We start from the raw sequence: 15,183 nt of genomic DNA on the forward strand, positions 1-15,183 counted from the left end.
TTGAACTCTTCAGCAAAGGATAAACAATGCCATTTTTAGAAATTTAAAAATCAAAACTGTGCAGAGGTAGTGGGGTGTTCAGAAAGACTACAGGTGGCAGTATCATAGTAAAATAGAGTTTACTTGATGTCTGTAGCCAGAGATCAGCCCTTAGGTCCTTCAACAGTGTGTCATCAACATATATACAAGACAGTGAATCAGAAAGAGCAGTTAAGAAACCTAGAGTTGATCGTCAATTAAGCAAATAGTTCAGATAGGTCAATCAGTCTCTTAGACCTTTGTGTTCTCAGTTTTGTAAACATGAATGAATATGCAGACTTGCAGAGATCCTCCTCCATGTCTTGCTTGGTGCATTCAAGCTACCAGTGGTGGCTGGATTTTGCTATACTGGTACATAATGCAAGCATGAAAAAGAAAATGCTATTCCCATCAGCTCTGTTCTCCCAGAATTTTAAAAAGGAATATTTGAAGAAAGACAAGTTAGTGTATTTCAGTGAAGTGTCCTGAATTTTCCTAAGTGTCTAGTGTCTTTGGGACACTGAAGGCAGCTGTACTCTAAAGACTGATTTTTTTTCAGTGAGAGGAATGCTAAACAGTTTGTGAAAATGGAGGCTATTTCAGGTATTTTAGATCTGGCTTCCAAATATGAGTACATGGAAGTTAACTCTGAAAAAGACATCTTTTGTTAAAGTAAGGAGGATAACATTTTTTACTGTTGTCCCTCTTACTTGCCTTTAAGGTTTATAGGAACAGTTAATGTGGAGCATTATCTTGTGTCACTGTGTACTGTAATTTTCTTCTAGTATGCTAATTGCTTTGTAGCAGAAATTAGAATTATGGTTTTTTTCCTAACAGCACAGGCAGAACTGTCAGACTCATCTGGCAGGGCACTTTCTTTCTTATCCTGATGCATTCCCCCAAAATCACCCAGTCCAAAATTATCGAAGTGAAGTCGTATTGGTTTCTTGTTCCTCGGCAGCCACTTGTTAAGATACTGTACAGTTTACTGCTCTCAAATATCCACTTAGAATATGTACTTATCTCAAAAGTTAATTGATTCAAAATAATAAGAGTTGTGGTAGACAATATGTATGGTTTTTATTTAATCTTGTAGCTTAGCCTTTTTCACATCTGTGTGAGATGAATATATGGTCCAGACTGTAAAGCCAGTTTATCTGATTGCTGCTGAACCGACAGATGAAGACTGCTATGTTTCTTTACCAATTTAGTTTTTTAGAGTGACGTGATAACTGTACATTGGTGTTTTAAATTGATTTTGCAGATTACAGAATTCTGGATAACGTGCATCACTGAAAGGATGCTGGGGAAGAAAAGTAAAGTGTCACTGTGAAAATTATTTGTTCCTTCTAGTGACTTAAGGTTCCCTTTTTTTAATTACTTCCACAAAACCCCTTTGGCCGAATGCCAAACCAATGTGAATTAAACTACGTAACTATTTCTGCCTGTCTTGTGTCTCATTCTACCAGGCAGTGTTGAAATTTACCTCAGCAGCTTCCACAGGACTTCCATTTTAGTGCTCAGAGGTAGACTTGAAGTGAGATTGCAAAGCTGAAATATGCAGAGGATATTTTTTATTTACCCAGGAGAAGGAGGAAAAGACTTGTAGTATTACTTCTGTATTTCTTTCTTTCATAAGCCAGTGAAATGGATTAGAGACGTGTTTAGGTGCCAAGGGATAAAAGAGGCATCTCAATACAGAGGCTTTTAACATTTTCAGGGATATAATTCATTTCAACTGAAATAGGATTGAGGCACCTAACCTAAAAATCCTACTGTACATTTTATTGGGTAAGGATTGCTATTCACTGCAAGAAGTGATAGCTCCCATCTCTATCTTTAAGCATTTAATGGCTGTGAAAACTTGATTCTCTGTAACTAAAGAGTGGATGCTTGGAGTGAGTACTTCTGAATTCTGAGCACTGGGTGTGCCATGTCTGTAGCACAGCTCTGTCTGGGTAGTGGCTGTATGTGTGTTATTTTCACCCTTTTTCTTTATTCACATACCTTGATTTCAAGGAAAGGAAATTTAGTCCTGTGAGCAGAGAAGGCAGCTGTCATGCACCTTGGACATGCCTCAGATCTGAACAGTTTGGGTAGCTGGACAGGGAAGATGCCTCTCAACTATTGAACAATGTGGGGAACTTTCCTGGGTCAGATTGTCACTGATCACCTGTCTTCTTGTGTTGTTGGAACAGCCCTGGACACGGTCCTGGTTGGATAGGCTGGTAATGTTTTCAACAAGCCGAGTGGCTGTAGTCAGCCCCTTTCGAAGATCATGAGAGTTTAGCAGTCTGGTTTCGAGCACTGTCTCCAGCGCCACAGGACAGTCTCGAGAGTGTTTTATTTGCAAGAGCAGGTGCAGCCCAAGGTATTGCTGCAGAGGCTCCCAGATATGGCCTAGGCTGTATCAATCACATCAAGCAAAGTGATTTTGTCCTTACCGTGCGAGATGTCAGCAGGTGAGCATGTAGGTATATGGAGGAGGAGGGGAAGTTGCCTCTTCTGTTTTGATGATTTTTTTTTTTTTTTAAAGCACAGTTCTATCTTCTGTGCCAGTCTGTGGTGTATTTTTGTAGTACGATATGAATGATTTGTGTTTGATCCCACAGCTAGAGAGAGCACTTCCAGTCTGTAGGGCAAAGGAGGTCATTTATACGTAGCTGTGAAAGGCTGTGGGAGCAAATGCCGAGCTTCTCACAGTCACAGCTGACACTTCTATTAACACTTCTGAGCTAGAGGTAAGGTCAGTGGGCAGCAGGGTGCTGATAAGGGTAGGAGTTCACTGGAATAAATGAGTATTCACCCAGCTAACATTTATTACTGTCATTTTTCCGCATAAGATTATAGCCCCTCACTCAAAGATGATCTAGAGACAATGCTGTTCCAACAGCTGCTGTAAGCAGAAGAAATTCTCTGTATAATCGGGCTCTGTACACTGATGACTGATCACACGAATCTGATAAATTCTTATGACAGGATCTGTGGCTTTGAGGTCCATTGTAGAAGCCAGATTGTGCCTTATTTGCTGCTAAGGCTTAATAGAATTGCCCATTGATTTCTCTGCAGCCAGGTCCCCCAAGGGATTTATTCATTCAGGGATTAAAATTGTTCCACGGTTGTCTGATTTGTTTAAAGCTCGTGCATTTCTCTTAATTGGAGACAGTGACCTCAAAAATAGCCGAAACCTTCCATTATCCATATGTGGAAGAAAAATATGTACAAAAAAAATCATATTTTAACTAATGACGGATCTTACATCTCTACTTTTGTACCTTCCTACTTCTGCTTGCTTGAGTCAAAAATGAGTTGAAATATCTGTCTGACGAACTTGTTTGGAGTGGAAGGAAGCCAAGAATTATTTTAACAAATGTTTTAGCTTGACACTGAGTATGGAGGCTTAGTTTGGCAAGCTGGAAAAGTGAATAACTAGGCAGTTTTTGTGAGGCTTATTGTAGGGTGTGGGTCATCTTGAATGTCAGTTCCAATCTGTGCTACGTATTTGTAAAGGAGCATATATGGTGAATGAATTGACACATTCTCCTCATAAGTTGCATGTTTCTCTGGAACAGCTGATTAGTTTTGAGAAACGGTGGCACATCCTGCAGTCAGCTGAGAAGCCTAAGGGACTTCAGGAAATCTCCTTCTCTCTGCTGGACAGAATTTCTCAGGTACATTCTTCCCCTGTATATGTGTTGAAGGAATGGTGTTTTGGGTGCTGTGATGGAGTGAAGGTAACGTGTCCAGTAAGCTGGAATGCAGAATACAGCAAGGAGCATTACTGGCCTGTGAAAGATGGATGGAGTTCAGCACAGGAGAAGGGGGCCTTCTAGCACAGCTCGAGTGAGTGTGGGTTCCCAGTGGTTGGCATGGTGCGTAGTTGTCGTCCCGTCTCTGGCCTCGTGGCTGTAGAACAGGCTCACTACTGTATTTCGATGAGTTTGCCTTTAGTAATTCTTGCCACAGCTGTGAAAGAAATCAACAAAACCCACCTGAAAATTGTTCTGCTGCTGCTACTTCTTCCGCTTTTGCACAGGCAGTTGAGAACACAGAGTAAAATATGTGAATAAAACTGTTAAGTGGGCAAGACAGAACAAGGAACTGCTGCAAGGTCAGAATTGGGCTTGTGTCCCTGGATTTGCTTGAGATCTGAGGCTGTAAAAGCTTAGGTCAAAACCAGGCATTTTTTAATAACTTTTAGCTAATGTTAATCTGCAGATGAAGCCAGATCCAATCCTGATAATTGAAAAACCAAAGCAAACCTTGATTCTATGGATGAAGTAGAATGCAGCGAAGAGGAGGGAGGCTTCTCTGAGCATCACTTACTACTTTGTTCTGCCACCCATGAAGTAATGCTGTCATTAGGCCTTTTCAGGGAATTTTTTTCTACAACTATTCTCTCTTTCTCTCATACTTACTGCTGACTTTACTACTGTTTTTTCAGCAGAGTTTCTCCTTCCTTGCTTTCTTCTTTCCTGCAGAGACATCTCTTCCATACAAATACCTGCATTTGTGATAGTAATCTTAAAGGAAGTCTCTTCTGACCCACAACATCAGTTGCTTCTTTGGTCTTGCCATGCATCTACAGATGATGGTTCTGTAGCTCTCATTACATTCATGGATAAGGAAGCTCTGTTGTGTTTTACACTTGCTTTGAATTGTAGCCATTGCTTCAGTAATGCTTTGCTCAGTCACAACAATGGGTTATTAGCTTGAAATTTAACAGTGGAAGAAGATAGGAGAAAAAGAAGGACATTTCTTTCCTAGAAACAAGTTGAAATCCTGGGTTTGTAATAATATAGTGCCACATATCTGATATTCCAGGATCCCCATTTGTTCTGGCCTATTGTTCTGATAAAATTATGCTCTTTAAACTGGTTACCATCTCTCGCGTAACTTGACACTGTTAGCACAAGCATATGAGGGTTTCTGTTTGGACTCTGATGGAGTGCTTTAAGGAAGGGCTGTTTACTCTGAAGAGGTTGTTTCCACAACCTTTGTCATGGTGAGAGGATTTTTTTAGTAAAAACTAGTCCTGTGAATCTGATACAAAATGACTCTGTGAGCAGAGAACACTGTAAATTGTCAAGAGATTTTTAGTCAGTTTTCTTGAAACTTCACAGAAATATCCTCTGCAACTCTTGCAGTGAGCCTGATGCAGCAAGTTCCTTATTCAAAGTAAAATACTGGCAATTAGACTGTAACCTTTAAGTTGAATTCTGTAATTTTTACACACTTGCTTCAACAGTCTGGTTTAATAACCAGCTCAGCTGCTTTGCAGTCTTATGCTGAACAAAATCAGAAGCTGTAGCTCAGTCACAGTGTAAAAGTGTGTGCAAATAGGTACAGCTCAGTATGAACCTTCTGTTGGGTTCATGGGGACTTTGGATCTGTGGCTGGTGATGGGAATGTCCAGCAAGGGCTTCCTGATTCCATCTCCACAAAATGAACTTGTGAATTCTGGTGAAAAGTATTTTATTGTTTTTTAAAACCACATCTGCTCCTATAGCACTACATTTTGTCTGCTGTATCTCCACAATATAAAGCCTCATTTCTGCCTAGCTTTTCTATCAGACTAGTTGTTATTTTAATGGCCTCTGTTTCTGAAGCCTAGAGCAAAATAAAAGTGACCAATCTAGTTTTCATCATAATATTTTTAAGTGGTTACACCATTTTTTTTCTCCATTCGTTCTTCAAGATGGAATGTGGTTGGAATTTACAATAGCACTGAGCATCATCCTAACTCTGTTTACTTTACTATTAGATTTGGACTAAAACTGAGAGCTCTTATAAGCTCAGCCCAAGAGTCTGCTGTGGTGTCATTAAAACTTTATATTCCACAGCAACCTGTAGTGATCTGGATACAATATCTGTTTTAATAGCTTAGGGTGAGGAAGGAAAAGCCATTTGCTAGTGGAGGTGAGAGAGTTACTGCAACGGGAACATGCAAGGGGTCTACTTATATGAGAAGTCAAAATTATGTTGAAATTTTACCTAATCTTTCTGATGTTTTTTATTAAACTCTCAACCACTTTGCTTAGGAACAGCAGATTGAAGTGCTTACACCTGGTAGTTGACAGTTTTTAAACGTATTAATTAATTCCATTGCATGTATAATGCGTGATATTGTGCTGTGTGTTAAACCAGAACGCCCTGACAACTTTGTGCAGACTGCTTGAAAAGAGCTTTATTTACTTTGCTGAGTCAAACCCTAAGCTTGAGTGTGTCAGAACCAAGGTTCATTGTGCAACCATAACCTACCTCTTGTTTGTGAGGTGGACACTCCAGTTACACCATCACAAGCTATTAATCCTTTTGTCCCTCCACTCAAAAGACCTAAAAGTTACACCACCCACCAAAGTTACAAGCAACTGAATGTAATGAAGGAAATTAATACAAGTATCACTGTTACCTTATCTCTAATAAAATATCACTGACTTACAGTGAAAGCCTGAAGGGAGATTAATCAGGAAATCAAGACATTGTGTACTGCATAAATTAATGCTATTTCATGTAGCTGTAAAAGTGAGGATGTAAATTGTTTATATGCAACTGTCAATTCTAAGACTTTCAAGACCAACTTAAACAGAGGAAAAATTGCTTTCTCCTGGGCATACATGACGTTGGAAAAAAAATAAAAAGGTATTTAAGCCCCATTTTCTTAAAGGCACTGTAGAATTTAAGAGTTTATTTGAGATTAGGAAAGTGGTTTGCTCTGCTATATTATTATCAAATCATACAATAGTTAGTAAAAAGACCACGCCCAACTTATTTTAGAACAAACTATTAAAAAACATACCTTGTAACATGGAAACAAAAGATGGATTTAAAAAGAAGGAGCTTTTCTGCTCCTGTTTGGATGTTCAGATGACTTTTTGGGTATGCTAAGGTTTTATTCTGTCGTCCTTTCTTTCTGAAGTCACTTTTTCTTGCCTATTGTGAAGACCAGGAAGAACCTGGACCAGGAAGGAGCAAGAGAAATGGACCATGTGCAGAGAGCTTCAGACTCATAAATGGATAAACTGGAATTTTTTTGGGGGGCAGGAGAATAAAAAAAGGAGATTATTAAAAATAACTGTATTTGCAACAATTTTTCATCCCTTTGCTTCAGAGGTTACATACAGCAATAGGGCAGATGGTGCCTATTTCTTTTGTTCTCTTTGACCTCCTGCCTGGCAGCTCAGCATGCAGGTACCCAGAATTCAGTCCATATGGGCTCAGTCAGTGCCGGGTGCAGCACCTCCCTCTTGCCCAAATGATGTCTGTAAGGAGATGGATGGAGATGGCAGTTCTGTGAGTGTAGTTTGGAGAACACAGAGGAGTGGGAGCTCAAGGGGTTGCTCTTTGAACCATGAGTGATGGAATAGGCACACATGTGAGGACACTGGTATCCCTGTGTGTTGCATGGAAATCCCAGTAACTTAATTGCTTCTGCAGTTGGTCATTCTTTGTCTGGACATTGTCCTTCAGTAGTAATAGAACTTTTATGAGTAGTTACAAGACAGTAAAGGTTGTTAAACCTGGCCTAGAGTGGATGCAATTGTGTCATCATAAATGTATTTAGAACATACTCATATATACAAAGAGAAATGAGCAATACTGGTACTTAGCAATGCTAGGTTAATGGTTGGACTCAATGACCTTTAGAATCTTTTCCAACCTAAACGATTCCACGATTCATGCCTAAATACTGTATACTGAGAGCTGCATAGCAGGCCACTGTTTGTTTCTTTAGCTTGCACACCCCAACTCACCAGTGTATGTCTTGGGTACTGTTCTGTACTGTGTCTACTATAATGGGTTGTTTGTAGTGTGACTGGGTGTGTTTTCATCAACTTCAGCCTAGGTGGAACAGCAGCTGTGAACATAAGAGAGACATGGACCGCAGTGCAAGCTAGACAAGCGCTCTGAGGGCTGAAGGTGCCATATTGTTCTTTTTTCTCATTGCTCTTGTAATCCAGGGATGAACATGGCCCCGGCCTAAATAATCTTGCTAGATAGTGTGAAAGCTATTTAGCCCTAAGGCAAAGGGGAAAAGAATAAAGCTCCTTTGTTCCCCCACTCACAACTTCTTTTCCCAGGAGATCCTCTCTTTGTTACCATGGATATGCAGACTGGTGGTACAATCTTCTGCTCCTTTATTCATACACCTACTAACATATGTACCAGTGCAGCTTTCAAATATAAACCTGGCTTGTGCTGGATCTGGCTAAATCTGGTGCTGTTTTACACATTTCTGTGACACACTGGTTTTGGCTGGTGGTTCTGCCTTCTTGAGCAGATGTAACATTTCATAACTTATCACTGAATTTTTATCCTTCCATTCATGATGGTGACAACCAGCAATCTCATTGTGAACTAGCAACGTGAAGCAGATAAAGCAGCTTTGGAATTTCAGGAAGTGTTTCTCAGCACCACTCCCTTGAACGCTGGGTGGTGTATGAAGTATCAGGTTACACGAAGACCTGGAGCAGGCAGGTCGGTGCTGTACAGTTCAGTAGTGAAGGAATTTGTGTTTACATCTTGTTCTTCAGTGGCACTTGAGTCTAATTGAGCTTGATTTGACACTACCTGGGTAATTAAGGAACCTTTCTTTTGGCTTCAACGGGCATTGGATCAGAGCTGCTGAGACCAAGAACACTGAAGTGCTGGGTTTTCTCTATTAGATTCATAACAGGTTGGAAGCTCTGGAAAACTAGGACCAGCTCTGTAGTGTCAGCATTTATCTAAACATTAAGAGATTGAGACCCTGCAGACCTCACACTGTTCCCACTTACTTCACCATGTGATGCAAAGTTGAGAGCAGGCAGGCTATTTGGATGTCAGCTGAGCCACCAAAATCACAGGAGAAACATAAAAAGGCAAGTGTATATGCAAATTTAAGCATACAGAGAAGCACTGAACCAGGAATTCTCAAGCTTTTAGTCACTTACACTGTTGGTCTTTTGTGGCATTCAGATATTAAATGAAATACATATTTTTTCATGAAAGGAATGTTTTTTTCTCTCTTTAAAATACCTTTAAGAGAAAGCAACAGTAATAATGAGAGGATTAGAAAATGTGTTTGTTGAGTGTTGCTGTGGCTGTGATTTGTCCAGAACCATGCAAGATCTTCTCAAGTATGAATAGGATGAAGCTTTTTACTGCTCCTATTATTTAATTGTATTCTTGCAGCATTCAAAGGACTCAGCCAGCACAAGGAGCTATTGTGCTTTGAACTGTGCAAACACTCAAGAGACAGACTCGTCTCTAAAACATTCTGAGTTTAATGTAACAGGATGGGTAAAACATGCACATTTAGGCAACTCAGTAAACCTTGCTGTTAAGCATTTAGGTGGGGTCATAACAAGACTTTTTGGCACCTTTCCTTTCCTCCTCTTTCTGTACTGCCTCTGTCCTCTTCCTCACACCCTTCCCAGCCAGCTGCTGTTGCAGTTTTGCAAGCCCTTGTTCTGGCCTTTCCCCTCTAGTGCTGCCCAGGCTGTGTACCCTGCAGGGCACAGGCATGGTGCCCATATTCACACCAATTATTTCACAGGAATCCTCATAAATTTTCACTGGAGAGAGGAAGACAGTTGCTGAAGACTCTGGAAAAGGATTCGAAGGCTCTAAGTCAAGCTTTTTTCCACAAAGTATTTGTTTCTTTTGGAAGTGCACATGCCATTAGCTGCTATACAGCTTGATGTCTTCTCTTTGTACAAAGCCAGCTGCCTGGGCTGCAAATCCTGTTTCCAAGAAATAGCCACAACACAGACCACTTCCTGTTATCAAGACAACGTGGTTCAGTTCCTCTCGGTACCTCTCTCTCACTTTGGCTTTGTGCTTTCTTCCCTCTTAAAAACTTTGCTCCTGTGATAACGGCTTGCAAAGGTACAAGGAGAAAATTCCTGTTGGCGGAGCAAGGCCTTACCCAGACCTGCCATACTATTTTGGATGCCAAGTTGACAGCAAGAATGAATCAATGCTATGAGATTGAGAAGTAAGTGTATTGTTTAGCTGTTTGGACCAGCAGATGGCAAATGTAGAGGGAAGAAATCAATCTAAGAGCCAATCCAGGGAACAGACATTAAGTAAAGGCATCTGGCAAACATACGAGGGGAAAGAAGAAGGGGAGAGCAAGTTCTGCTTTAAATATCTGCTCACACTCAAGCCAAGGGAGAGCAGACTTTGACCCTCTAGGGAGTATACTGTATAGTGTCAAAACCTGTGGCAGTGTTGAGGACTTATAGGAAGGACCCTAAACTGTCATGTAGAGAGAACCCAAGCGGCAGCATTCCTGCGTGTGTGAAATCCTGGTGATCCTCTATGTAAAACAGTGAATACAGGACCGCTTGATTTCCCCGTGGTGGGATTGAGAAGACCATATCTAGGAACCTGGTTTGTAAAAAAAGACTAGAAAGAAAAGCAGGGAGTAAGGAAAGAGGGTGATCTAATGTAAGTTGTGGATGCCCCATCCCTGGAAGTATTCAAGGCCAGGTTGGATGGGGCTTGCAGCAGCTGAGTCTAGTGGAAGGTGTCCCTGCCCATGGCAGGGTGGTTGGAAATAGATGATCTTTAGTGTCCCTTCCAACCCAAGTCATTCTAGGATATCACAAATTTGGAGAGACATTGATAAATCTATTTTTATGCCAATGCCATAGCAGTTTGTAACTTTACTCTACTACTTTAATTCCTGGAAAAGAAAGATACATGTGGTTTTACACTCAGGCTTTTAAGTGAAGTTTCAAAAGAGAAGCATAATCCATTGAAAAGGGAAGTGGTATCTTACATAAGTTTGGAAACTTGCTCTCAGGGAATGTGATTTCAGAGCCCAGAAATCTAGCAGATGTTATTACTATTTCTGTTTCACAGGTCAGTGCTTTTGGTTTTTGTGCTCTGAGAAATGCCTACAGCTGCTAGCCTGTCTTTTGCGTTATAAGAACAAGTCAATTCTGTATCTTATTCTTAATTTATACATGCGATTTTTTTTTTCTGGTGAAATGAGGATACTGTGGGACATCTAAAAAATTTAAATTCTCTAGAAACCAACAGTCTTGTTGGCAGACTGTGTCGTCTTCTTATTTCCATGAAGAGCAAGAATGGATAATTTTACAGTGAATTTTGTTCTTGATATCCAGGCTGGTGGCATTAAACACGACAAATAATCCAACCCCTCAGACTTAACCGCAATAAAAGAAAAAAATGTCAGTATTGCAACCTAATTTTTTAATGCCTTTGATGATAATAAGGTTCATATCAATGATGTAGTAGCTGTAGTACGTGCATTAACTGTTGGTTTCAGATGCTTACATGGAAAAGAGTTGCTAACTCTCACTGAACGAAATTTTCAAGTATCTACTTCCTTTCCACCTCGTCTGTGTTGCTGCTGATTAGTTACTGTATCTGAGAAAGTTGTCTTTAGTTTCCCTCAGCATCCAATAGCCAAACCAAAAAAAGGCAGTATTTCTGTCCCTCTGCTCAGATGAATAATTCATTGCCCTCCATTTTCTGTGTAAAGTGAATTTGAACTGTTTCTTTTGTAAAGATGGTTTACAAGAGGTCATGGACACACAGAAATTAATTTGCTGCCTTCAGGCATGACATAATCTTTTTACTGAGAGAGAAGTAACAGTTTATTTCTGTTAAACTTTGGTTACAGAATTTACTATGTCTAGTATTAGAGGGATGGTATTCTTTAACTGAAGTCGAAGTTTGGCAGATTTTCAGTGCTGTTCTGCTGCTATTCTCCTCAGCTCAGTTGAACAATGGGCTGGAGAGATGCTGGCAGTGTTGCTTGGTTACAATTCATCAGCGTGAATCAGTGCTTCACGCAGCTCCTTCTGTGGCTGAACAACTGGGAGACTTCTCAGCACTGTGTTCCTGATGTGTGTGGAGATGTGACCAGATTATGTAAGATCTCAGTTACTGTGATACTACACTTCTGCAGTGAGATTTGTATGGGAGCGTTTGACTTCCAGTGGTTGAAGTCAGGCAATTTAGAATTCTCCGTTTTACATGGCTTTACAAAAATAGAGCTGAATGAAGCAAATTTTTAAAAATGTATTTTGTTGCAAGGTGTGTTTGACAGGTTTGGTACTCTGGCATCCTTCGTATTCATCAGGAAGATTAAATCCTTTATTAAGTATCTTCCCCTGGAATAGACAGACTTTGCTGAAACCTGCCTGTGGGCAAAGGGAAACATGTAAGGGGCACTGCCACCTTCCTCTTACTCATTGCATTTGACCAGATCTTAAGCTGGCATCATATGAAGCCAATGGAGTTATGCCAGTTTAGACAACAGGAAGATGTGACAGGTTATTTTTAACACCATGGAATGGATTTTCTGTACCCCACTCTGATCCATTTTACTACTTACCCATTTTTGCTGATCAAGACATGATCAGAGGAAATGTTCAGAGAGTGGAAAGGTGCCCAGTTTGAGCTCTCCCTGGAATCAGCATTTCCAACAGCTGTCACCATCTACATCCTTTGTTTAACTTTTGTGTAAAACTGCTCTATTGTGTTGCAGTTCTCATTGTTTAATTGTCTATCACTCTGATCCATGTACCATTCGCATTCGCTTTTCTGCACGGAAGTTTAAATCAATGGCCCTACAGTAGCTTTGCCAAGAGTGTCAATGACAAATCACTGACTAAGCCATTTCCTCATCTGTGGCCAGGAGATCACTGGATTCTGGCACCTACCTGAAACATCTCCCATGGCTCTCTTTCCAGTCTTCACAATTGCCCTTCAGTCTGTGTTCAGAAAAATCTGAAGTATTTTTCTCATCTTCCTTCTCCCCTTTCACATCTAAGTTCTTGCCCCTGAGAGGTTTTCCCTCTTCCTCTCTCTCGGGTTCAGCAATTCTCCATTTCTTCTCAAATCTACCATACTTGTGTCTTTTAATTTCTTTTTGTCTCTATTAAGGACCTTGTTATTAAAAGCTTATATTGGCTGCACCTTTCATTTTGCCAGGCTTCCTCTGTTTTCTCTAATTTCTGCTATTTAGTGTCAGCTTGTTGCATTGCTCTACATTAGGGCCATTTGGAAGAATTTGTAGGAAAAGATGCACTAAAGTACCAAAAAGCAGAATCTGTAGTAAAAAAATTAATCTAGTGCTATCTAAAATACAAATATTTCTATGAGCAGATTCTCTGCATTGTTTTGCCTTCTGGTGATGGTATCTGTAAGATGGCCTTTCGTCAGAAAATTGTTTCAGGATATCTGGACTACTTAAAAATCAGTTGCACTGCACAGAGCTGTGATGTCCAATTTGCGCTCAGTGTTGTTACATGATCAGCTTTTCTTTAGCAGCAGGTGAGTATATATTTAACATCTTAAAATTTCAGTTTGTTTCCTTCCAATGTCTCTTGGGTTATCTATACGTTTTTGGGGTGTTTTTAATGTGACTCTATTTAAAGCCTGAATTAATTCAGCTTTGCTGAATTCAGATCATGACATCCGTAACTATTTTGTCTGACAATTTAAGTGCTTTTGGGGTAGGACTTAACACTGAGCTCTTCCTTTTTCTGCAATAAAATGAGAGAAGGGAAATGAACAAAAGAACTATAATTTTCCTATTAATGTGATGGGGTTTGGCACTTGTTCAGAAAGGTACTTGGAGCACCTTAATACTTATCTGCTTTTGGACAGTTATAATTGCTGCAGGGATAGACTGATTCCCTGGGTAAATATGGACATTTATGGGGGAGGGAGAGATTTCAAGCATAGCTAAGAGACTGCTTTCTGACCAGGAGCCTGTGCTGAACACACTGAACCTGGCTGTATCAAAGGACAGTCTTTTTTGGGGCCACACTACATGCATTAGGAGTAAGCATTAGATGTACCATTGTATAGCTGAGCTAGGCTGGCATTCTGCAAAGACACTTGTGTGCATTTCCTTTCCATTAAAGCATTGCTTTATTTCTACCAGATAAAAGGTTATTGTGGAGTAATTCCCTTTTAAGGTCATAGCTGCACTTCTCAAGACATGACAGGCCAGTCTTCCTATGCCTGAGACACCTCTTTAAAAGAGCTTTTGCCCATGTGGTTGCTGTGTGGCAGGTATAGCCACTGCTAATCTCTCCTGCAGAGAGTGTGCCCTACAAAGGTGATAGGGGAGCTACTGCCCTGGCTGAGCTGCACATCCTCTTAGATATTCCTGTTTGGGACTGGCAGAACCTACTTGAGCAAGGAGGGAGCTGCCCACATGTGAGAATGTGCCCAGATGCGAAGAAGCCAGCTGGAGTGAAAAGATTTGTTTCTGCACTGATACCCCTCAGCCCTCCCAGCCTCACAGGCCCCTCCAGCATGTGTGAGCCATGCCACACGTGGTGGTCACAGCATTGCTTTCATTTACCAAGATGTTCCTTGGAGTCAGTAGAAAGCAAACAGGCATTTTTTCCTGATAATTGGGTCTTCAGCATTTGTATTAAGCTGCATATGAGGAGGCATTATTTCCTTCCACTCAGTATACAGGTTGACTAAGGTCAGGTATACCCCATCCAAGGGACCCAGAGGCACTTCAGGTCTAGCTCAGCCCTTACTTTTCTTCTTTTTGAAAATACATCCTAAGGAGTTTGCAAGCTAAATAGAGTAATTAATACACTGCCATGGCAGTAACTTAAAATATTTACACGGACAGAAAATGCAGAGTTTTTCTGTCATCACTAACTTCCTGATTTGCTTCTCTTCAGTTTTCTATGTTATGATTCCTAGCATACATGTCTGAGATAACCTATATTTTTTTACTTTCATATGCTTAATATTCTGTCGTTGCATTTGTTAATGTTGAGGCTGTGCACATGATGGGTGGCTTCTTCCACTTTATCTAATGTCCAGATTTGAAATAGAAGGATATCATTTTAATGTTAAAACCATTCTAGTTTCATTGGCACAAGGAACAAAAAATTCACCCTCCATTTTTGCGTGTGTTCCTATTTTCAGAACAGGTACCTTTTTGTCATAAAAATAGCTCAGCTGCTGTCCCTTTGTCCTGCGTGATGTTACGCCATGGCCTTTGCAAAGCCAGGAGGAACTTTTTGGCATGGCACTCCCTTTCCAGGAGGGACCCAGCTAAGCTTCCTGAGCAACATCAGCCTCCACTAAGAATTCAGGTCAGGATCTCCCTGCTTGTTACCTAGCAACTGGGGGATACTGGTGCTTTCTCCTCGGACCGACTCCTTC

At 40.6% G+C, this 15,183-nt stretch overlaps 1 protein-coding gene across 4 annotated transcripts in view; it reads left to right on the forward strand.

The window, feature by feature from the left end:
• The window catches only part of CRACDL (CRACD like), a 66,076-nt gene that overhangs the window by 6,259 nt on the left and 44,634 nt on the right, over window positions 1-15,183 (forward strand). Inside the window, exon 1 of one of the 4 annotated variants that reach the window (XM_032680392.1) lies at window positions 13,294-13,314. The exons of 2 other annotated variants lie outside the window; for them this stretch is intronic. The gene's annotated coding sequence lies outside the window, so the exon portion shown is untranslated. Of the gene's footprint in view, window positions 1-13,293; window positions 13,315-15,064; window positions 15,114-15,183 lie in introns of those variants that run through there. One more of the 4 variants, XM_032680390.1, reaches the window with a different exon arrangement.

Source organism: Chiroxiphia lanceolata, chromosome 2 (genome assembly GCF_009829145.1).
Source record: "Chiroxiphia lanceolata isolate bChiLan1 chromosome 2, bChiLan1.pri, whole genome shotgun sequence".
In the NCBI taxonomy this organism is placed as follows: domain Eukaryota; kingdom Metazoa; phylum Chordata; class Aves; order Passeriformes; family Pipridae; genus Chiroxiphia; species Chiroxiphia lanceolata.